Raw genomic sequence first — 13006 nt, 5'->3', positions numbered from 1 at the left:
ATAGATAGATAGATAGATAGATAGATAGATAGATATATAGATAGATAGATAGATAGATAGGTAGATAGATAGATAGATAGATAGATAGATAGATAGATAGATAGATAGATAGATAGATAGATAGATAGATAGATAGATAGATAGATAGATAGATAGATAGATAGATAGATAGATAGATAGATAGATAGATAGATAGATAGATAGATAGATAGATAGATAGATAGATAGATAGATAGATAGATAGATAGATAGATAGATAGATAGATAGATAGATAGATAGATAGATAGATAGATAGATAGATAGATAGATAGATAGATAGATAGATAGATAGATAGATAGATAGATAGATAGATAGATAGATAGATAGATAGATAGATAGATAGATAGATAGATAGATAGATGCTCAAAGTGGTTGCAGTACGCAAAGAAATTAATTTTAAAAACCATTGACAGTATAACCACCAGAGTTATTTTTTTTAAGTGCTTTGTTCTTGAGAGCCAGAATTATCACAGAAGACCTTAACACCTTTATCTCTTAGCCTGCATTCCAATTTGATTCGAGTGAAAACAAAGAATGATAACATGCCAATGAATAATCTGACACTCGCCGCATATGATATTCAAAAGCTTGTTTGAAAGGGAGTCTGACGTTGACATGGGAGAAAAACTGTGTGAAAGAAATTCGAAAGGCTATTTTTGATTTTTTAGATAAATAATATTATTTGAAATTTTGCCTAAACGGCGATTTCATTCCGACACCGTTCACCCTAATCCGAAAAGATAGTTCGGTGGAGTCACTCTCAGAATGCTTTTCTCACATGACAGCCTTCAGATTCAGCCTTCTGTATGCCCTCTTGATACTACTTTTTCATTCAGGAAACCATGCTGTATCCGTTAATGCGGGGAACAAGACACATTTTCATTGTTCGACCGATAACTTCTTTGACCCAGCAGCACAATACACGCCCTTTTTTTTTTTGCATTGCCGCTTAGCTTGTAACATCTCAGGGTGTTGCAGTGTACATATGACGCTGTCGAACTTCACAGTAAATAAGATGGCAGCTGTCACACACTGATTTTAAACGTGGCGAGGCTGCGGCAGCAACAGGACGAGAGGAATTTCGCGCGTTCGTGCACCCTCTCGACACGCAGCGCCGCTTGTGGCATCGGAGTGCAGTCATCAAATGCGGGGCCACCTTCTCTCGTACGGAATGCGTGCGCTCAGCCCACTAGGCAGTTTATTTGTAGACACTGTAGTAGAACAGTTAATAAGTTTATTCGGAAGAGCTATGGGCTGACAGCACTTCAGCGCACTTGTTCTTACTCTAATAGCATAAAAAGTAACAGTTCATCACTCGGCTTCATTTCATTGATTATCTGCAAGACAATGATGCAAAAAAAAATTCGGTTATGTGATGAAACAAAAGTTTTTTTAGATAGAATATTGTTTTTAGATAGAATATTGTGTATGTTTAGATAGAGTAATGTCCACTTTTTCCGTCAATCTACAACAACGCCACAAAAGGGCTCAAGATAATGTAAAAAAAAAGATGACACCCAAATATACGACATAAGTGGGAGGCACGCCGTCAGGATTAATTTCGACCATTTGGATGCTTTAGAGCGAAACCAGATCTAAGCACGCGGGTGCGCTTGTATAAATTTCACAAAACGTTAAAATTGCACATGGCGACTCAAGCTTAATCCTCTCCATGTCATTTCATTTTTGTTCATCATATGCGACAATTTGAGTACTGAAGTGTCAGAATTTACAAGACAGAAAAAATATTTCCCTGTAGTGGTACCAGGCGATAAAATGTTATCTCAAGCACAAGTAAAACTCGTCGCAAAACAGATAAACAACAGCGCCGCACTTGGACACCTAACTACAATGCAAAACTTCGTCTATTACGGAGTCAATAAAACGCCGCACTAACACAACATCTACAACTCCGCATATTTGAGACGACGCCAAGTGCACCTTACGATGTGCTTCAACTACAAAGCAGCCACTACACTGAAATGATTCTGGCGGACGGAGGGTACGACGATGATACACAGTACTATTGGCAAGTGCACGAATTGATCTTATTAACGCGACAGCGCTAAAAAGCTCGTTTCGCAGAAATTCCTGCATTGGCATCGGCATTGATGTCAGCGTCGTTGGTTGTGGGCTAAAAATCATCATCTTATACGTGACAGAAAAATTGAGTACGACGTCAATAAAATAAATGATTAAAAAACTCAGTCCAGAGTGGGAACCGAACCAGGGTCGTTTGGGTTTGATATAGGATCGGACCCGAGTCGCTTGCGAAGCAAGCGGATGTTCTACCACATGCATGCCATGCGTCTTTTTTTTTTTTTTTTTTTGCTTTGTTGTCTTTTCCCAGATCCTATATGTACACATAAACAAAGACAAAAGGTCACGACAACAAGTAGTGGGAGTCCTACTGAATAGACGCCACGGCCACGCGTCTGCTTGTGAATAAAGTTAAAATAACTTCCTCTGCTTAGAAAAGCAGTGAAATTAGTTTTTATGCTTTAAAACGCACGCGTCGTATATGCATGCTTCACAATTGAACATGAAATATTACAGTAATCTTGATTGGTACAAGCACTCATTGCCAGCGGACATCAGAACGTCTGATTATCATAATGACTTGGTGGTTTGAAGCCAGTCACCCGCTACAAAAGGCACACACGCTACTGCGCCTATTTCCTTAAGGCCACGTAGTAGGTGTAAGTGCGAAAAGGTTTCATGCACTAAGTGCTTGAAGTACACACTAGGAACAGCACATCGCTATTGCGTTCAACTCCTAAAGGCGAATTGTTGAGGTCCCCTAGTTGTTTGCAGCGCATATACAGCCAATCAAGGCGAAATGTGTCAGTAGATCACGCTAGGCAAACGTACGAGCAGTTAAACTTTTGCAGTCAGAGCGGAACAAAGCAACCTTTGAGGATGAGCCTGACGTACGCGCACATGCTAGCCTTATGTGGCTAGCAGACGACGCAGGGCGCGATCCCCACGTCAGCCAATGAAAACCAGGTGGTGCTCCACTGGATCTCGGCACGAATACTTATGAGACCAGCCTTAACTTGTGAAATACTGTCAAATATTTGAACGGATAGGCTAGAGGGCTGCATACAGCAAGGAATGTTTTCAAAGGGGCCCTACAACACTTTTTGAACATGGACAGAAAAGCCTGCCAACTATGTCCTGCATATTTACTCGAGGCTCCCGAGAATAAGTGAGCCCAAGATCATAGCGCAGCACGAATAATTCTCTATCTCAGCTACAAATTCTTGCTTCTCTCAAGACTAATTATACCATGAGCCCAAATTACCGGGCCATAAACCAAAAATTCACGGCTAATGGCTGATTTGAGCATAGTGAGCTGCGTAGTTACCGCGGTCGCTGCGGGATGACGCGAAGTGCACGCGGCTCGCTAGCGAGCCCACCGATTGCAAGCGGCACCGTTCGAAGGAAAAGAAAAAGTGCTCAAGGTGACGACGCACGCGTGCCGCAACTTCTTCATGACTTCCCTCCCTGCTTAGCTTCCAGCGCAATCGTCCGGATGAGGAAAGAGCTTGCGTGTGACGAACCCCTGCAGCTCCGCTTCTACTTGTCACATTCTAAAAACTTTTGCGGTTGTGAGGAAATGAACTTCCTGAAATAAATAATTCAGTCGTTACTTTTAAAAGTATTGCAGGGCCGCTTTAAAGGAAGTGATTTTTTGTTTACCAGCATATCGATAAAAATCTTGACAATTTTATTCAAGAAGCTCCATTTCAATATAGGCAGAAAACATCTGTGCCGGGGCTTCGGTAGTCTCACGTCCTCCGATACGTGCGTGGTATAAAAGAGCAGCCACTTTGACAGCGAACTACTACTTGTGTAAAGAAAACCCCAACATATCACCAGAAAAATGTGCGCTTGTGGCCTTCACTCGCAAACCAAACCCACGGCGCCTTATGCCACCTCAATCGATGGGCGGCCCATCCGTTATGCTAGAATTCACAGGGTTTTTTTTTTTTGCGTAATCATCGACAGGGAGCTCTGTCGGAGCCCACATGAGGCCTCTATAAAGAAGCGCTTGACAGAAATTTTCTAGTTGTTCAAGTTCTTGACATGAAATGCTGAAACCGAACTAAGTGCTGTTTTTCGTTTTTCTTTAGAAATAGCCTGCCTGTGCTGAGCATAGGTCAGCGAACTCACTCATGAATAGAATCACTTGGACTCAGTCGGACTCAGATTAAGCCATGAGTCTGAGTGATTCCGGGTAATAATTTCGTGAGTGTGAATCCGAGTGAGTGCAAAGCACAAAATGTATCCCTTGAGTGAGTCAGAGTCAGTTCCACTTTTTTATGCCGACCTACGGTCCTACCTAGTCATCTTTAGCGTTACTATCAGCCTTACCTAGATTCACGTTTATACTCACGTCTACTCACACGCATTCCAAGACAGTGTCGTTCGTACACCGTCTCAATATTTTTTAATTAGAGGCGTGAATTGCGTACGGTGTTTCCTTGACCTCTCCCCAGCAACTTTTCCAGGGAATTTCCTTGATTATTATATTGTTATGCTGAAGTGTCAACGTGCGAACGAAGGAAGAGGAAAACGAAGGGGTCTGTCTGGGAAACAGCTCAATGTCGGCGCGGCTACCTTCCGCTAATCATCCTTGAATAAACACACTCGTCGTTACAATAATTTATGCTGTCATCACTTCCAAGAAAATGAATATTACTGGTTTGAAGCACTCAGAACTTGTTTTCAGAGACATTATGTCAAACGACACCAAAAAGAGCACCGATTACGTGAGATATTGGTGTTAAAGAGCACTGACACCATGGTCAAAGAAGCTACCGTATTCTTGTTCCCCTCTTACCCATGGCGCATACCCACTGTGGGAGATTGATCAAGCATTGAGTGGTTTTATAAAATAATGCGCAGTTTAGAATAATGTAGGTTATATAATAAAAATATTAGAGATGACCTAGAAATCTGTGATCCTTGATATAATGCATATAATTATACGAATTAGAAAAGAAGCTATTTCTAGGCTGCCAGACTCATGAGTCGACTGATTCAGACTCACTCAGACTCACATCGAATTGTGACCCTGAGTCTTATTGAGTCTGGGTGAGTAATATTTTGGTAAGATTGAGTCCGAGTGAGCCCGGTTGAAGATAATTCTCGTGAGTGTGAGTGTGAGTGAGTCCAAAGCTCGAAATACATTTCATGAGTGAGTCAGAGTGAGCTCTACAAGTTTAGCGGACCTATGGTGCTGAGTAATACCTGCAAAACAAATGTTAGGGTTTTGCAAGGAGTACTCAAGCCCGAGCACTCAGTGTGTGTCTTGGTCTGCCCAGATGCGCGTCAACGGAGACAACTTCTGCGATTTGTCATGGCCATCCTATGCAAACTCACATTACGTTGCGAGTCTTGGGAATGCATGCCAGACATTTTTCACGTTTTCCTTGCCATCACCTGGTCACACTGCATTCACACAGGCGCCAAGAATTGTTCTTAAACTATTGTCAAGAACATCGACAAGCTTTCCTCAGAATTCCCCATTGCATCTAAACCTTCGATGCCCCCTGAGTGTCTTATTCAACCAATAGTGCATCTCAGTGCGTCAGTAATCTGTAAAAACCTGAGTTGTCGTCGCCTGTGCTAAAGCAACTGTCTATGCTTCTTTTGTACGAGAGGTGTGCGAACAGTGTACATATATGTACCGAAGGTTCCACGAACCTCCAGTTTTCGTCCTGTGCAATGTCTGTGCTCACAAGAGCTATCACCACCATCTTTAGAACTAACCACCCAACGATGAAAACAGCTGTGGAACTAGCTGCTCTGCGCGCAACACTTGGTTTGGTCTCTCGAGAGCGACCTCAACAATGGTTGGTTTTAAGCGACTCCGAAGCAGTCCTACAATCTGTGCTATCAGTACGGCGTCGCGGGCCTTGTGTACGAACAGCTCGTATTGAAATTTCGATGTCTTCTTCATACATGAATTGAGAAAGGGAACCACGTGACGTTTCAGACACTGTGGCGTCATAGGAAACAAACACGCCGATACATTCACTCGAGCACCTCTTGAAGGCACACTGGAAATTTCCATGCCACTTTAAAGGTCGGACGCTGCCTGCAGTCTTCGAGGGCTTGCACGCGAAATCACTGGTGCCCACCAAGCACCCGGACCAATCATCAACATCGCCTGCGCTCTTTGATGTATCTCTATATGCTAACAGGGCTCCGCCTAAGAGAGGCCAGTTGGCATCTTTTATGGTTAGGTGTGGCATTCACGAAATCGTCTTCTTCCGCTGCCCGATAACGCTCTCTGCGCTGCCTTGGCGTTGCGAGGAGGCGCTATACGCCATTTTTTGTGACTCTCCGGTCTACATTGTTCAGAGAAAGTGACTGGCGTTCGTTTTAGCGCAATTTTACTGTATGTCGTCCACATACAGTAATCTATTACTGCATGTCGTCGTCAGACGACATCGAAGCTAAAGGCGACGGTGGAACTACTGAAGTTCTTGAGGGAGGGACTTCGACAAGCGACTTTGACAGTGCTGTCGCGTGCCATGTCAGAGAGATAAAATCTAACTGATTGCTTATTTGTGCGTGAGCTACGGGATCAGATATATCTTTCTTTTTCTTTCATTTCTCTCTTTCAATCTTTCCCATACCTTTCCCACGTGCAGGGTGGCAAATCGGTTATCCTCGACTGGTTGTCCTCTTTACTTTTCCTTCTTTACCATTTCTTCAATCTACCTATGTATGACAGGTAGGCGAAACTATTCTACAGACGTTTTCAGATCTATAGTACCGAGTGCCTCCCGCTAAATCGCCGGTTCAGCATTTCTATAGGAAGCTTGATAATAGGCACATAGCCGATCATGACACTAAACGGTGGTATCCCATGGAACTAAGTTTTGCTGTATGTTATAGATATGGTTCCATTTGCCTTAGCTAGGAGCTGCCCCCACTCAAAAATAATTGTAATTTCACACGTCGAAGTGAAAAAGAAAGCAATTGAGGATCAGTTAAACAAAGAACAGATAAGTGTTTATGTGATCACAGACACACCTCAGAGACTTCGAAGAGCCACCATATATTGGAAACTATGTTTGGATAGTGTGCGCAACAGAATAATATTAGAAAAGAAATGCTGGGTTAGGGCAATGCTAATGCATCTCGGGGCCAAATGGGATAGAGGGTATAGGCATGTACTTATCGCAAAGTCTCCTCGCATTAGGATCACAGCACGTATAAGGGTGCACACACCCTTATACCTTATGCCTGCGCCCGCCAGCAGTCGCAATGACGCCCTTAATATATGTTGACAACTCCTCCTAAAGATACACATCCCCTCCTCCAGCATTCTTCGTGCTCCTTGAAGATGGGCGGGGCGTTTACTCTCTGCTTGAGTTACAATCGCCGTCAGGCCTGACACGCAGAGGGTTGTTGTGGCACGCACCCTCTATGCAACAGAAACGAGTCGGCTTGTTTTATCTCTGCTTCAACCGCGTTTGTCACTCGGTGCGATTTTGCCCGCGGGTAAAACATGCGATGAAGGCGGAGGGGGGGAGTTATTACAGAGAAAAACTGTGGTGAGATCACCACTCGGGTCACGCCCAGTTGTCCGCCGCCGCCGGTGTCCGTAACCACATCGCGAGAAATTAGAAAAAACAAAACTAGCACCAATGACACAGTGGGGCTCGAACCCGTGTCCGCTGGGTGCAAGCCCAGTATTCCACCACTGAGCTACTCCATTCCTTGCAACTTGTTGGCAAACTTGCTTCAGGCAGGCCTGATGTCGGGAAAGGAATCGCGTTAATACAATTTATAAAGCGTTTTAAAGCAGCGAAATAACCACCAGTCGTCGCACAATGCGAATAGCGTAAAAAGTGGGCTGTCCGATGCTCAAACCCATTACAAAAGCTTGTTCTTGTTTTCCAATTAACTGTGGCGCATACCCACTTCAGCCATAATTCCTCATCGTCGTCAGCCAATGCATGAACAATTAGCACAAAATTCCTTGCAAGTGTTTAGCGGATACCACGCTTCTCAGCAGATTGAATAAAAATAGCATAGCGAATGCTGGATTACTACCCCAAAATTTTTAATATTAATGCCGTAGTGGGCACCAAGCAAGTGTGCTTGCAGTAGTTACCCAATGAGTGTTTTGAAAAGACTCTGAAAGGCCACTCTTCTAGCTTTCGCTGTGACTGTGCTGCGCCTATAACACAGGCATGGCGTTTTTATTATTATTATTTGGACGTTATACGGGAAATAATGGTGAAGGTGACGCCGACGGCAAAAATCCATCGCGAGTGTTCGTAAAAATGCTACCACTATGAAATATGGCAAATATACTGACAGAAAAAATTCATCGTACAGATGTTCTTCCAAGAAAGAATAAAAGTTGACTGTGAACCCCAGATGAAACACTCACGAAGAAAAGGCCGCATCTAGGGTATTTCTCAGCCACGTAAAAGAGCTACGTAACAATTCTGTCAGAATAAAATGACATATGGTAGATGGATGAAATCAATAGGAAGGGTGCGAAGCTTTAAGTAACATCCAAAATGTACCAGCCGATTCGTCTAAATGGGTCGTCCACGGGATTTCTCCGATGCATAAAACTATTAAGTAGAATGCGACCAAGCAAGAGCTAGTAATTGAAAATTTCAACTGAAAGAAGGCTGAAAGAAAAAATTTAAAGCACACTGCCCCAGTTTTAGATGAAGTTTCCGTCAGCCTAATTTAGAAAACTGTGACATCGAACTAAAACTCGCTGTTGAAAGCTGTAACAAAATTGTGCAAGGCAACCAAGCATCGGACATTTGGGGAAAGAACAAAAGGAACATAATCAATAATCTATAAATGCAAGTGAGAAAAAAAGACAAAATTCACTCATATGTATTTCTACTATATATTCTACCTGTATCGTGCCATTACTATACATGTTGGCCATGCAGGCAGTAAAATTTAAAGTAGATACGTTGGCAGAACATAAGCATTTGATGACAATTATAAAAGAAGCATTTTAATATTTGAAGTAAGGTCTGGTTGCCTTGGAGCGCATAGTTATAAAGCGAGCTTTATTTAAAAAAACGTACAAGCTGTGGGCAAGCTAAGGAAATGACGGAGCATGTTCTGACCGAATCAAGCTGTTCTAGCACCTTCTACCTGACCTCCTTATAACACATGTTTATTGAAGGATAAAGTTCAATCTCCATTTCAATCTGAAGAGATCCCCCCAGGTTAAGGCCTTCGTGAAGCCTTATGTTTAGGAGACAATAGAAAGCCTAGCTCGTCCATGATAGAAGTAACAGATGGTTAGAATATTTGTGGAAGAAAAGCAGAAGGAAAGGACAAAATAAATAAATAGAAAAAGGTCACAGTTTCACCGCAAGGGCTGAAGTCACAGCGAAGCTGTGACTGAAGTCGTTCGGTTACAATTTTGTCAGCCAATCTCATCACTCCATACTCATTATCAGTGGCCACCTTTCCGAAATTTCAAAGCGGCTGTCGACTACTCGTATATAGTACTTTAATGCGTCCGTTAGACTCGATCGGCCATTTCCACTGGCTAAAAAGGTATTTTTTATTTATGTAATTACTCCTGTAATTATTGTTTGTACATATCTGAAGATGCCTTCTGGCAAAGTAAGGAAAACACGACAGAAAGCCCGTAGGTGATTCCTTTTTGTGAATTTTAAATTATATTAGACACATTTTTTGAAACACCCTCTATGCAAAATCGACTGGAATAAAAGGACCTTAGAGGAAGACGATTTCTCAATTATTAGTAAATTAGACTTTCACAATTTTGAAATCAATGCGAGATAATGCTTGGTTAGCGAGAAAAAGCGCAAACATTAAGTGCGGGTGGTGACGCCTCCTTGAAATTCCTGCACCAAACGCCGTGACGTCATAAATTTGACGGTGTTTAGTAAAGCCTATATAGTTCCTGACTGGTAAAAATGAAGGACGTTGTATGCTGATGGCGCCAGAGTACACAGCATGCCAAGTTTTGGGAGATTTCGGTGGGCTAATGTCGGCAGAGTACGACAAACGTACATGGAAATTCGTAACGTAACGAGCACCACTTTGGGCGCAAATTTTTAAAATGGCATTGTCACGTTCATTTCCTTTCCAAATAATAAAGTTACGATGGCAAGATTAACGACATTAGGGTTGTCAGAGAACACTTTATCAGTCTAAACCAACTGTTTTACTTTAGTGCTCCTTTAAATTCATGAAAAATAAATGACGCCTTATCCACGAAGTGAATGATGATGAAGGAGGAGCTTGCTCTGGAAGTTCAACGGGGCAGACCTTTAATCTTGAATACGTATCCCCTCGACCATTGTAAATGCAGCGAACGTTTTGGGACGTTGAACCCGAATAATAATAATAATAATAATAATAATAATAATAATAATAATAATAATAATAATAATAATAATAATAATAATAATAATAATAATAATAATAATAATATAATAATATTATTATTATTATTATTATTATTATTATTATTATTATTATTATTATTATTATTATTATTATTATTATTATTATTATTATTATTATTATTATTATTATTATTATTATTATTATTACTATTATTATCATTATTACTATTATTATTATTATTATTATTATTATTATTATTATTATTATTATTATTATTATTATTATTATTATTATTATTATTATTATTATTATTATTATTATTATTATTATTATTATTATTATTATTATTATTACACACGCACTGCATACCGTGTCTACGCCTTCGTATTTGGCCCGATATGTCTTGGTTCGCAATACTCCCGTCCTGACCTCAAACAGTAGAGAACTACCCCGAGTATTATCATAGATCCTTTCCTTGGCAATTTCCTGCTTAAAAGTTCGATAGATCTCTAGTGAGGACTTGTTAATCATGGCAATTCGCTACATGTCAGTTTCCGTTTCCTTCACTTTCTTCTTAACCGATAGTTATTTTTTGGTTTGGCCGCCTGCTGTTTTCAAAGTGCTTACCAGTCAGTTTCCTGGTTCGCTTTCTCCATTTTGTATCGACATTCTTTATGTACAAGTAGCTGAATACCTTCCTAGCCCAACGCTCCTCCCCCATTTCTCTCAATCGCTTCTTAGGTTTTATGGTGCTGCTAGCTTGCCTGCCCTCATATGATGTCCATCCCATATCACCTTGTACTCCCTGATTTGGTGTATTCCCGTGAGCTCCTAAGGCAAGCCTACCTATTCTACGTTGCTTAATTTCTAATCTTAGTTGAACTTCTGATCTCATGCACAAGACCGCATTGCCGAACGTCAGACCAGGAACCACGACCCCTTAACATATTCCTCTCACAACATCACACCTATTGCAATTCCACAGTGCCCTGTTTTTCATCACTGCTCCATTCCTGTTACCTTTACTCGTCACGTATATTTCTGCTCCCTTAGATACTCGGCCCCATTGCTTATCCATACACCCAGATATTTGTGTTTATCTGTTATCTCTAGCGTGACCTCCTGTATTCTAAGCTCGCTACCTTCATTGTCATAAAAAAACATGACTGCTGACTTTTCCCTACTGAATCTGAAATCTAACCTATCTCCCTCATTACCGCAGATGTCCATCAATCTCTGCAAATCTTCCTTATTGTCGGCCATCAGCACTATATAATCTGCGTACATCAATGCTGGTAGTTCCTGTTCAATGAGTTTTCCTTGTTTGACGAAAGAGCGGTTGAAGCCCAGTCCACTTCTCTCTAATTTAGCCTCTAATCCTTGTAGGTACATCATGAATAATAAGGGTGACATAGGCCACCCCTGCCAAAGCCCCCGTTTTACCTCTGCAAGCTTGGATACCTATTTTCCCACTTTATAACTACCTAGTTAACTTTACAGATATCCTTTAAAAGATTAGTGAATCCATCTTCCACACCTAGTGTGTCCAGTATTCCCCACCATTCCTCCTGAACCACGCTATCATACACTCCCTTGATATCCAAAAATGCTAGCCACAGGGGCATGTGTTCCTTTTCTGCTATTTTGATGCACTGCATCAGTGAGAAGAAATTGTCTTCCAACCTCCTGTGATTTCGAAACCCATTCTGCAGTTCGCCCACGGTGGTCTAGTGGCTAAGGTACTCGGCTGCTGACCCGCAGGTCGCGGGATCAAATCCCGGCTGTGGCGGCTGCATTTCCGATGGAGGCGGAAATGTTGTAGGCCCGTGTACTCATATTTGGGTGCGCGTTAAAGAACCCCAGATGGTCGAAATTTCCGGAGCCCTCCACTACGGCGTTTCTCATAATCATATGGTGGTTTTGGGACGTTAAAACCCACGAATCAATCAATCAAATTAAGCAGTTCCCCTAGCACCCCTCTTCCTCTATCAATGCCTGCAGTCTTTCCTTTATTATCTGCATCGCCAGTCTGTAGACCACTGATGTCACTGTTATAGGACGGTAGTTGTTTATGTCAGCTTTGTCCTCGTTTCCTTTATAGATCATGCTCATCCTGCTAAGTTTCCATCCATCGGGGACTTCACCATCGATTATTATTTTGCTCACTGCCTCTCTCAAAGCCTGCTTAGACTTCGGACCTAATGTCTTTATCAGCATAATTGGAATGCCAACTGGGTCTGTTGATGTACTACCAGGAACCCTCTTTTCAGCCCTTTCCCACTCTCGTTGTGAAAATGGAGCCATCGCACTATTCGATTCATCCTTCTCCATTCTGGTGCATAAAGCATTTTTTTGTTGAAATTTTTTCCGTCACCCTTGTTTCTATATATTCAATAGCTTCGTCCCCTTCTAGCCTAGCACCTTGAGCTGTAGTTATAAATCTCTGCTCTAGACTCGTCTCATTTCTTAGGGAGTTTAGATGGTTCCGAAATTTCGCAGCTGCCTTTCTATATTTTTTATGTACTTCTGCCTGCCACTGAGCTCTCTTTTTTTTCAAATCTTTTCATTGATCAGAA

The 13006-nt window shown here is 41.7% G+C and overlaps 1 protein-coding gene across 1 annotated transcript in view; it reads right to left on the bottom strand.

The window, feature by feature from the left end:
- DopEcR (G-protein coupled receptor DopEcR) overlaps positions 1-13006 on the bottom strand; it is a 159181-nt gene that overhangs the window by 92744 nt on the left and 53431 nt on the right. The window lies entirely within an intron of this gene.

This window comes from Rhipicephalus microplus, chromosome X, assembly GCF_043290135.1.
Source record: "Rhipicephalus microplus isolate Deutch F79 chromosome X, USDA_Rmic, whole genome shotgun sequence".
Classification (NCBI taxonomy): Eukaryota; Metazoa; Arthropoda; class Arachnida; order Ixodida; family Ixodidae; genus Rhipicephalus; species Rhipicephalus microplus.
This window is presented reverse-complemented; position numbering and strand designations above follow the sequence as displayed.